The following is a 9873-nucleotide window of genomic DNA, read 5'->3' as shown; positions in this document are numbered from 1 at the left end:
CGACTATGGTGCGAGAGGTTGCGGGTTCTACCCTGGCGGTGCCTATAGTATGCTCACGTGGGAAATTGAGTTAGCTTGAAATTCCCCTGAACAAGGAACTTACTGCTAATTGTCTCGTTGTAACGCGTACGAAACTCGGGGAGCTGATCCTGGTTGCGATGGTTATTTGTGGAATGTCTAGGGTGTGCGCTCTTGAAGCAGCAAAGTCCCTGATTTGTTGTTAAATGGTTTATGGAATGATGTGGGGCTGTAGTGGTCAGCGACAACCTGTAAAGTGTGCTGAGGCTTGTGGATCAACGTCTAGGCGTTGTGCCTGTGCGTAGCGCACTATAAATCACTGCGCTATATGTTTGTGCATTCACCTAATGATTTTGAGGTTGTAGGCTACAAAGTTCCTTATCAAAACCTTGAGGTCACAATTTGGGCCATGATTACTGGACGAGGGCTTTTGAGCTACCGTAACCACTCGATAGTTAGCATATGTGCCTTCTATCGAGCGCTTTTGAAAACGTGCAAAAATGAACAGCGCCATCCACAAAAGTGTAAAGGGACATACAACCATTACTTCTACGTTTCTTCTGACACTGTTCGTAAAAGAGGCAACAGCCATCAATGACCTTTACAAACAAGATGAAAGGCCTCCTTATTATCTGTTTCATCTTTATTACTCCTTTCGTATTTTGTATCTGATCAAATTCTTATCAATAGTAGAACACAATTCAAGATGTGTACTGCGTGGGAAGTTTGAAAAGTAATTCATTGGAGAAAGGCAACGCCGTTGACTACGGAATAACCTACGCCTTCCTCTCGGCGTTTGACCTGGATGGACCTGGACGTAACATTGTCATCACACAATGGTAAGATTTAATCATACTATCAGTGACGCGTGTTATTTAAGCAATACATCACATGTTATCATAATACTAATCATGGCGTGTCCGTCCGTCCGTCCGTCCGTCCGTCCGTCCCTCTGTCCGCGCGCTATCGCGTGCGAGTGGCTCGCTAACGCGTGCTCGCGGTGCGTATCGCGTTCGCGCTATCGCGTAGTGCGCGGAGTATACGGACGGGCGCAGTGCGAGCATCGGAAAGCATTACAGTGTGGTTAACCCAGACAAACGGTATGTCTATGGTGGTTAATCGTGCAGGTGCATCTCGTCGGATTCCAAAACGGCACACGTGCAGAGGCCTGTTAGTAGTTTAAAAGGTCAGGGCAAGTAGGCCTATATGGGTAACGGGTGTTGGGTAATTAGAGATAGTCACAAGAACCACCCAACCCGAGAACCGCGAAATCTAGTTTTATATAACCTCAGTCCAATTGGGCAGCGTAATCATCTGACTGACAGTCGGATCGCAAATACATTACTATTGTCAGCAATATAAAGTTGTTTTGATAGGAATGGGGCATTTTATTTATTAAAAATACAGAGAAGACTCCATAGAGCCGACTTCTCCGTATCGTAAAAATGAAATTGTTCAAATTTTGGACGGATTCCTCTCGTCATTCTACAAGTTTCTCTTCATATTATTTCTTACTGTGCTCACAGATATTCGGTGGAGGATTCTCCCTCCATCCATTGCCATATTTTTGACCAATACGGAGCAGATGCAATAATGTAATGCCAACATGACATAGACCTACATTGAAACAGCGGCGCGTGAATTTTATCGTTCTTATCACCTTAAAATACGGAGTTTTGAACACTGTTTAAAACCCTACATGCACTCACGTGAGGGGTGCACATTCACCATAACTATAATGTTGTGCCACCATTATGTAAACGCTTTTAGCTGTTTACATAATATCAAAATAGCAACGACTTGGTAAAAATCGGACACTTTAGAACGGCAAGGAACTATCCTAGAAGATTGAAAAGTTAAATGGCAAATTTAATATATGGTGTTGTTACATACCACTAATAGGCCTGGGCGATACATGGAAATACGACGAGTAACTATTTGTTTGAATGGCATCTAAAAAGACTGCATTAAAATCGCTGAAATTGATCAAGTTATATAGCCAAAAAAGTACTTTTTAAGGTTTGATGCTTCAAAATGGTATATTTTCTCTCATTATATGACGTTGTTGTAATAGTACCAAAATTCATACGCACGGCTTCGGTTTTTAGTAAATATTCGCCCTACCATATTGTAACTTTCAGCTTCGAGGGCGCACTGCCATTTTAAGGTGTTTACGGTTCAGTGCGTTAAAACAAGAAAAGTCTCAGGTCAACCTATGTTGAGTTTTTGTTCATTTGGCATCTAAATCATATAGTTTCACCTGATATTAGTGGCATTTAACTGTGAGAGTTCTGAATATGAGAAAATTCCACCCGAAATTAGCCATTTTCCCATTGAAACCCGTGTAATACATAATTAGTGGTATTTAACCTAAAGTGAGTAATCCCTGGTGATGTTTTGTGTATAGCATCTTGCCTGAAGCCTGTCTTGAACCACTAACATAACAACTCCATGTAATCGTAGCGTGGTATATTATATCAGGATTGTTTCTCTGATATCCCTGGGTATATATAAAGTAAATACTTTGTTAAAAGTCAATAAACCAACGGGAAATCGAATTTGATATTTATAGCTACAAGGAGAAAGTCAAGAAATATTCAATATTCCTATTATGATCTCGCATTCAAAATAGAATTTAACCATTTTCTTTGGATAACGATTCTAGGGTATTTTAAGAGATTTTAGGGTGTTTTATTATATCTGACATTTTGGGAGAGATTTTGGAATTGTGATGAAATATTGTGATAGACGATTCTATGCCGTATCATGAGGAAATGACAAACTGCAGAGTATTTACGTAAGTTGTGAGTGCCTTGCATTGTTCAGAGCATAAAATGATACAAACAATTTGTGGGAAATTATGACCGACGGGGTTCTGTATCAAAGTCTTAAGAATATTATTACCTGGCAAGGAAAAATACATCATTGTCTTCTGCTGCAATTTCCAATATAATAGGCCTGTCGATGGTCGGTTTTTTCTCAAGTGTATATCATAGAAAAATACATCTTGACTCGACGATTTTTTCTCTCCACTTGTCTTGGAAATGGTCGGTTGGTGTACGTGGGAGGGCCAATAAATAAAGGTCTGTGCAACACATTGTGTAACTGAAATAATGGGCAGCCATTTTATGTCTAGTGATATTCATAAATATTCGATCTCTGAAGGCACTCTTTTAGATTGAAATCTATCCAAATTTTCTCTGTTTCTTAATTTAGAGAATGATCTACGGCTACTTGTCTGCCATTAAAGAAATACATGACGAGATAATGTCAACATCACATTATGTTCCCTAAACGTTTGGCCCCTGAAACCCTGGGGCTCCAGTACATTACCCACCTACGCTTTGCTATTGCTTAAACTACTAATCAAGAGCCTCAAGAGGAACAAACCTATATTTATAGCAAACATTGTTTTTACGTTAGTGATTAAAGGAAACTTGTAGGCAGAAATCCTACTAGAACATTCTCTCAGCTCTTGAGTTTCAACGCGAGAAATGAAGAGAAATCTGGCTCTTAGTTATGTCTTATGTCTCGCGAGGTTTAGATGTACCTGATCAGGGTATTTACAGCTCAGCGCAGCATATTGACAGTTAATGAGTATAATCTTTGGTAGTTTAGGCTAGTTGCTTTCCTGTTTTGTCTTTATTTGAATTTAAAAGAATTGGGTTAAAGCATGCCATGTTCCCTTTACGCATATCCGAGACCTCATTAACAAGCCATTCCTGGTAGAATTACCAACTCTTTATACGAGAATATTTCCCAGAAGTATTACATCAGCGACAAAATAAATTAACACACATGGCAGAGTGAGTCCAAAAACAATCAATTCACCTTTTCGGTAAATCCCATAAGCCTTTGCGAATACACCTGAGAATTCGTCATTTGACGTCACGCCGACTTGCAATGCGCAGTAACGATGTTCGATAAACGATGTGCGCGTGATCGGCGTGACGTCAAATGACGAGGTCTCAGGTGTACTCGCAAAGGCTTATGGGATTAACCGAAAAGGTGAATTTATTGCCTATATATAAGATCAGCAGGAATAACGAAGAAAGATTAGCCACACGTTGTGACCAGTTTTCTAGATATTCATATCATTACTATAATAGAGAGCAAGAATATTTCGCAAAAGAACAATAACATTGTACTTCATTTGATTTAAGGGTATACGATGTATTGTTGGTCGAAGCAGCAACAAAAATGTAGTTCACAGCATCTTGCGAATGGTAGTGAGCTTTAGCAAAAATTGCATTGCTCAATTCATAGCGAGCGTGTAGAAGAATTCAAATATCACAGATATACTTTTAAGTCCTGTGGTTTTTGAGTTATGTTGTAAAGAGGGCTGAAACAACAACACTTTTGTAAAACGTACATAACTCATTAACAACGATAACTTAAGCAAGTTTTCAAAGTATATGATTTGTAGAATGAACTTTTACAAAACACCAAAGTGTTATTTTTCAATAATATATTGATTCAGATAATGAAAATCGATTTTTGTGGCTGCTTCGACCAACAATACCTCGTATACCCTTAAGTGTAATAAACATATAGCTATTTATAGAGAAATGTAATGTTATTAGTGCATACTTTAAAAAAGCGCCAAATAACACAGAATTAAATTCCGCACGAAGCTAACATTTTAGCATCAACTTATGAATATGATATGAATTATTGATCGAAAGAAATATCTTCAAATGCAAATGTGTATTTTTTCTAGAACACTGTATTCGTCTATTAAAGGGGCATTTCGTGATCCATAGCCTCATCCCCCCACTTTTCCCAAAAAAAGTTGAGATTTTACACCACTGGATACCTCTGGCTACATAATGTTTATGTACCAAATATTTCTTGCAGATTAATTCGTTTAGCAAAAATATCGCCAAATTTGATTTTCGTTCTGGTGCACCAGAACGAAATTACAACACATTGTCTATAGAGCAGTGTAATACACAAAATCACGCATAACTCGCAAACGCAAAATCGGAATCAACTGAAATTTTGGAAATAAGCTTTTTCGTGGATATCTACTGAAAATGTCATAAAAAGAGGATGCTAGGATCACGAAATCCTCCTTTAAACAACTTGATCCAATTTCATGTCATCAACTCTTCTAAGTACTTTTCACAATTCTTGAGATGGCAAAATTGTAACCCATGTTTGCACTGTTTTACTCCCTATTCCAGAAAAATACAGAACTAATTTTTTGGATTAAAAAATATTATCCAGTTTTGCCAAATGAAACATAGGTAGTCCTAACTGGCAATAAAAGTCAAATTTTAATATTTGGACAATTTTTGGAAATAAGGGCCAAAAATGTGCTTTTTTAGGATGTTTTCGACCTTTTTCGTATTCTGTGACAATCAGGTCCAAAGACTTGAAGACTAATTTCAAGTTATGCATTCTAATATTTGGAAAACACATTTTCCAATCTTTTTCATAACCAATTAGCAAAAATAACTTGTGATATTAAAATTATGAGCTACCTCTAAGCCTATACCTGAATGCTTAGACTTTGTGCCAAGTCTTACAATTTTGTCACTACAATTGTAAGAAAACATGCAAAATTGCAGGTTTTTGGACCATTTTACCTCAAATTGACCAAATATTGAATTTTGACTTTTATTGCCAGTTAGGACTTACTAAAGGATTAGGATTTAGCTATGCTTCATTTGGCAAAACAGGATAATATTTTTTTAATTCCAAAAATTTAGTACTGTATTTTTCTGGAATGGGGAGTAACAATCCTGAACCTAATTTGCATGCGTCGAATACAGCATCTGTCACATGGTTTATACAAAATCTGCATTGTAGCTATAGACAACATAAAATTTTTTTAAAATTGTTTTGAATTGTTATCTTCTTTTTAATTTCACAGTATAGTAGTGTAAACACATTTAAGAAATTGAAACATTTTGACTTCGGTTTTCAAAACCAAAAGACCTTTTACAAAAATTCCAGTGCAGTCAAACTCTTTGACCAAGGTTAATATCGAAGATGACCTTGCCATTTATTACTACCAGTTCTCTTTCTTTCCTTTTTTAAAGAAAAAAAAATTGAAAAACGGAAAATACACTAGTAATGACGAGACTTTACATAACTTATCTTCAAATATCAGATGAAATAATTTAGTCATGGTGTACCGTAATTAAACTTTTTTATCAGAATTTCACTGCCGTAAAGTAGTATAGTGTTTTTTCGATATTATTAAAATGTTTCCATCCCTTGATAAAACAAAACATTCAAGAATGCCAAATCTCCTTCCTGATATACGTATTATATAGAAGCGTATGTAACAGATACCTGCAAGCAATCACGAATTATTGTATGTTCAAAATGGATTCAAATTATGTCACAACCTACGCTCTTTTTTTTTACTTCCGTAAGGATCGAGTATTTCCCTACTCTTTCTTTCAATTAAAGAAACAAAACTTACATACGCCTTCCATTCTGTAATGGCGTATGGTGTTGAACCAAGCCAAAAGAACTTTACATTTCACACAGACCTGATGAGCTGATATGTGACCATCCAGCACAACTGAGCCCTGAAGTCGCCAATCATCATTTTTGAGATATTCAACCAAAATATTCTGCTTGAAATTAGCTTTAAAATGATGTATATCATGTCTATAGTACTTGACATTTAAGTAGTGAAAATCAATAAAACAGTCAATAAATCCTTTGTTTCCTATTGTTTATTGTTAAGTTCAATGGAGCATATCTCAATAGTGGCACTGGCGACATCCTGGCTCAGTTGTGGTGGATGGTCACATATTTGAAATCATACACATTAGGATCTCAAACCTGTGTTCAACCTTCTGTACATTCACAGAATGACCCTTGAAGTTGTTGGTTACAAAGATCCTACTCCAAAACTTGAGGTCACAATTTGGACTACGATTGTTGCTTACTTACTTGCTTATTTTGGGTAGTTTTACCGAACCATGATAGCTTTCCATATCCTCCCGCCCTGCATCGCCGTTCCCAGATCAGATGCTTCCAGTCCAGTGTCCTGCTTGAGTAAACCTACATAATTATGTAAGGGGTGGTCTACATTGGAAATGAGACTATTTTGGCTTGGCGAGAATTTCTACATGTTCCTTGCACTTGAACATATATGTTCAACGGATATGATAGTCGTTAGCTTGCGTCTTGAGAAAGAAGCGTGCGTCTCGAACTCATAAACTGACAAAAATATTCTGATTTTCTGATGTGAGCACTCACTCACATGTCGTATACATGTTCACCCCCACACAGAGGTCACACACACCCCAGTGTGAGCACCCCCTCACATGGCGTATACAAGCTCACTTACACACTAGAGAAGTCAATTACCGAGGTATTGACAGTAGCCTTAGTCGGGATGTCCCTCGGCTCATTATGCGTCTTAAAGGTCGGAACAAAATGGCCATGCTTGGCGGTGGATTCATTTTACCATGGTGATTTCTGCCATGAAGATATCGGGGCGATGACACTGTGTGGCATAACGTGGACAAAATAATCTTGACTCGAGGATTCTTTGTTTTTTCTTCTTGTTTTGCAAATGGTCGGTTGGTGTGAGAGGGGGCAATAACAACAGATTTGCAAGAAAAATTTGCACCTATGTGTTCACACGAGTGTCTAGTTAATAAATATTAATAAATATTTGCAAATTTATTTAAATAGTTCTTTCGTTACAGAGATTGAGCCATCGATCCGGACAGTACAAATTATCCCATCATGGAAAGAATGAATAATGCGGAATAGTTTAGAGCATTGCATGGTGGTAACTTGCCTAACACTTTGTCCAATCCTTCGATGGTAGGAAGATCATCCAGACAGATGGGATATCACTGGAAGACATTCGATAGCATCAAGGGCGGACTTCTGAACTATGTTCTCCCTGGAATACAGCTCTGCGTAATGTGCTACCCATCTCTCCATCTGTTTTGCCTTGTCTGTGATTATATCACCTGATGAATTTGGTGTCAGGAGTGGGGTAAAGCAATGCTGTGTAATCACACCAACATTGCTTGGCATCTTGTTTACACTGCTACTCAGGCACGCCTTTAAGTCATCCACAGAGGGCATGAGGGATTACAGACATGCGCGATAGCTGTCTACCCTGAAATGTTAACTGATGGATCGTTTCGCATCAGCCTGCGACCTCTTTAGCCACCTGAAGAAAATTGAAGTCATGGGACAGGGTACCACAGCTCCACCATTTATCAACATCGGAAGGTATATAGTTCACCAATTCACCTACCTAAGTTCTACTGGCACAGACAATTTATCTCTGGATGCCGAGCCCAAGAAAAGGATCGGCACGGCGGCTTCCACTCTCTCCGGGCTATTAAACTAAGAAAGTATTCGAGAACAAGTAGCTTACCAATACAACAAGGATGGTCGTTTAAAAGGTATGTGTACTAAGTACGCTCCTCTATGGAAGTAAATCATGGACAGCCTACTCTTCATGTGATCGGAAGCTACAAGTAATTCACCTGAGATGTCTTCAACAATGAAGTCCTGTCCAAGGCAGGCATCCCATCCATGTATATGCTACTATGTAAACGCCGCCTTCGATGGCTGGGCCATGTAAGTCGATTGGAAGATGGTCACATTCCCAAGGATCTCCTATTCGAAAACCTGTCTTCAGGACACCACATTAGCACCACTATGGGACTCATTGTTTCCCAGGAAAACAGCAGACAGCAGGCTAGATAATGACCAAACGTTAATCATAAGCAGGTTTATTTTACCTTGAAGACATGGATAGTCTTGCAAATTGTCTTAATATTTCCTAGGCTATCCATTATGCTATGCGTTAGTGGAACTACAATTAGTATCTATTGGTCAGTTTATACTCTCATTTTCATAATCTGTGTTGTTGTTTTTTTCGTCAAAGTGTGGCTTTAAAAGGTTTTCAATGTAGGTGCTCTTGCTATGATATTACAATATATTTTATGTGATGTTTGATGCCAAAATGAAAGGAAATAAAAGGATTACTGTAAAACACTTCATACTTTTCCTATATCAGGAACAGATCCATGAATCTTATCGGTGTTAACTTCACGACTCATCATTTTTAAATTTCTGGGAAACCATCAATCTATCTATAACATTGAGATAAATAGAAAGAAGTAATGCAATGACATTTATAGAATCCGTAGGGATTGGAGACTCATACGTGATATAGATACTTCTCCTTCGATGCATTTTGCTTTCATCATTCTTGAAATTGGTAACACCTAATATCAAAAGGGAAAAGGTTAAGAATTTAAAATGCTGGAGCATTGTACTTATTGGATTATTTAGTTTCAATGTTATTAAGGGATGGGGTGTGAACGTTTGGGCAGTATTTATTGTGGGACATTAGAGCACATCAGACATATCGAATTGCATTCTGAATACGAAGAATGTCCTTCTGATATCAAATAATTTTGATTTTTGAAATTCGCAATGTAATACACATTTTATGGCAAATGATTAAAATTTATATTTTTGATATTTAACAGTACTCGAAGTAAACTTTATAAATCCGATGATTTATACTTAAAGAGTATGTAGGTGGGATGAAAAGCCGACGATCAATTGAAAATATTGACCTTTTGTATTGAAGATATGGATTTTTTTCCCAAAACACCAAAAAAAATAGGTCTTTTTGGGAAAAAATCCATATCTGCAATATGAAAGGTCAAAATTTTCAATTGATCGTCGGCTTTTCCTCCTAGCTACATACACTTTAAGAATATATCATTAGATTTATAAAATTTACTTCGAGGACTGTTATATAGGATCAAAAATATGAAAAATATCAAATTTTTATAATTTGTCATAAAATTTGTATTATATCGTGAATTACCAAAAATGAAAATT

The sequence above is a fragment of the Amphiura filiformis genome, chromosome 11 (genome assembly GCF_039555335.1).
Source record: "Amphiura filiformis chromosome 11, Afil_fr2py, whole genome shotgun sequence".
Lineage (NCBI taxonomy): Eukaryota > Metazoa > Echinodermata > Ophiuroidea > Amphilepidida > Amphiuridae > Amphiura > Amphiura filiformis.
This window is presented reverse-complemented; position numbering follows the sequence as displayed.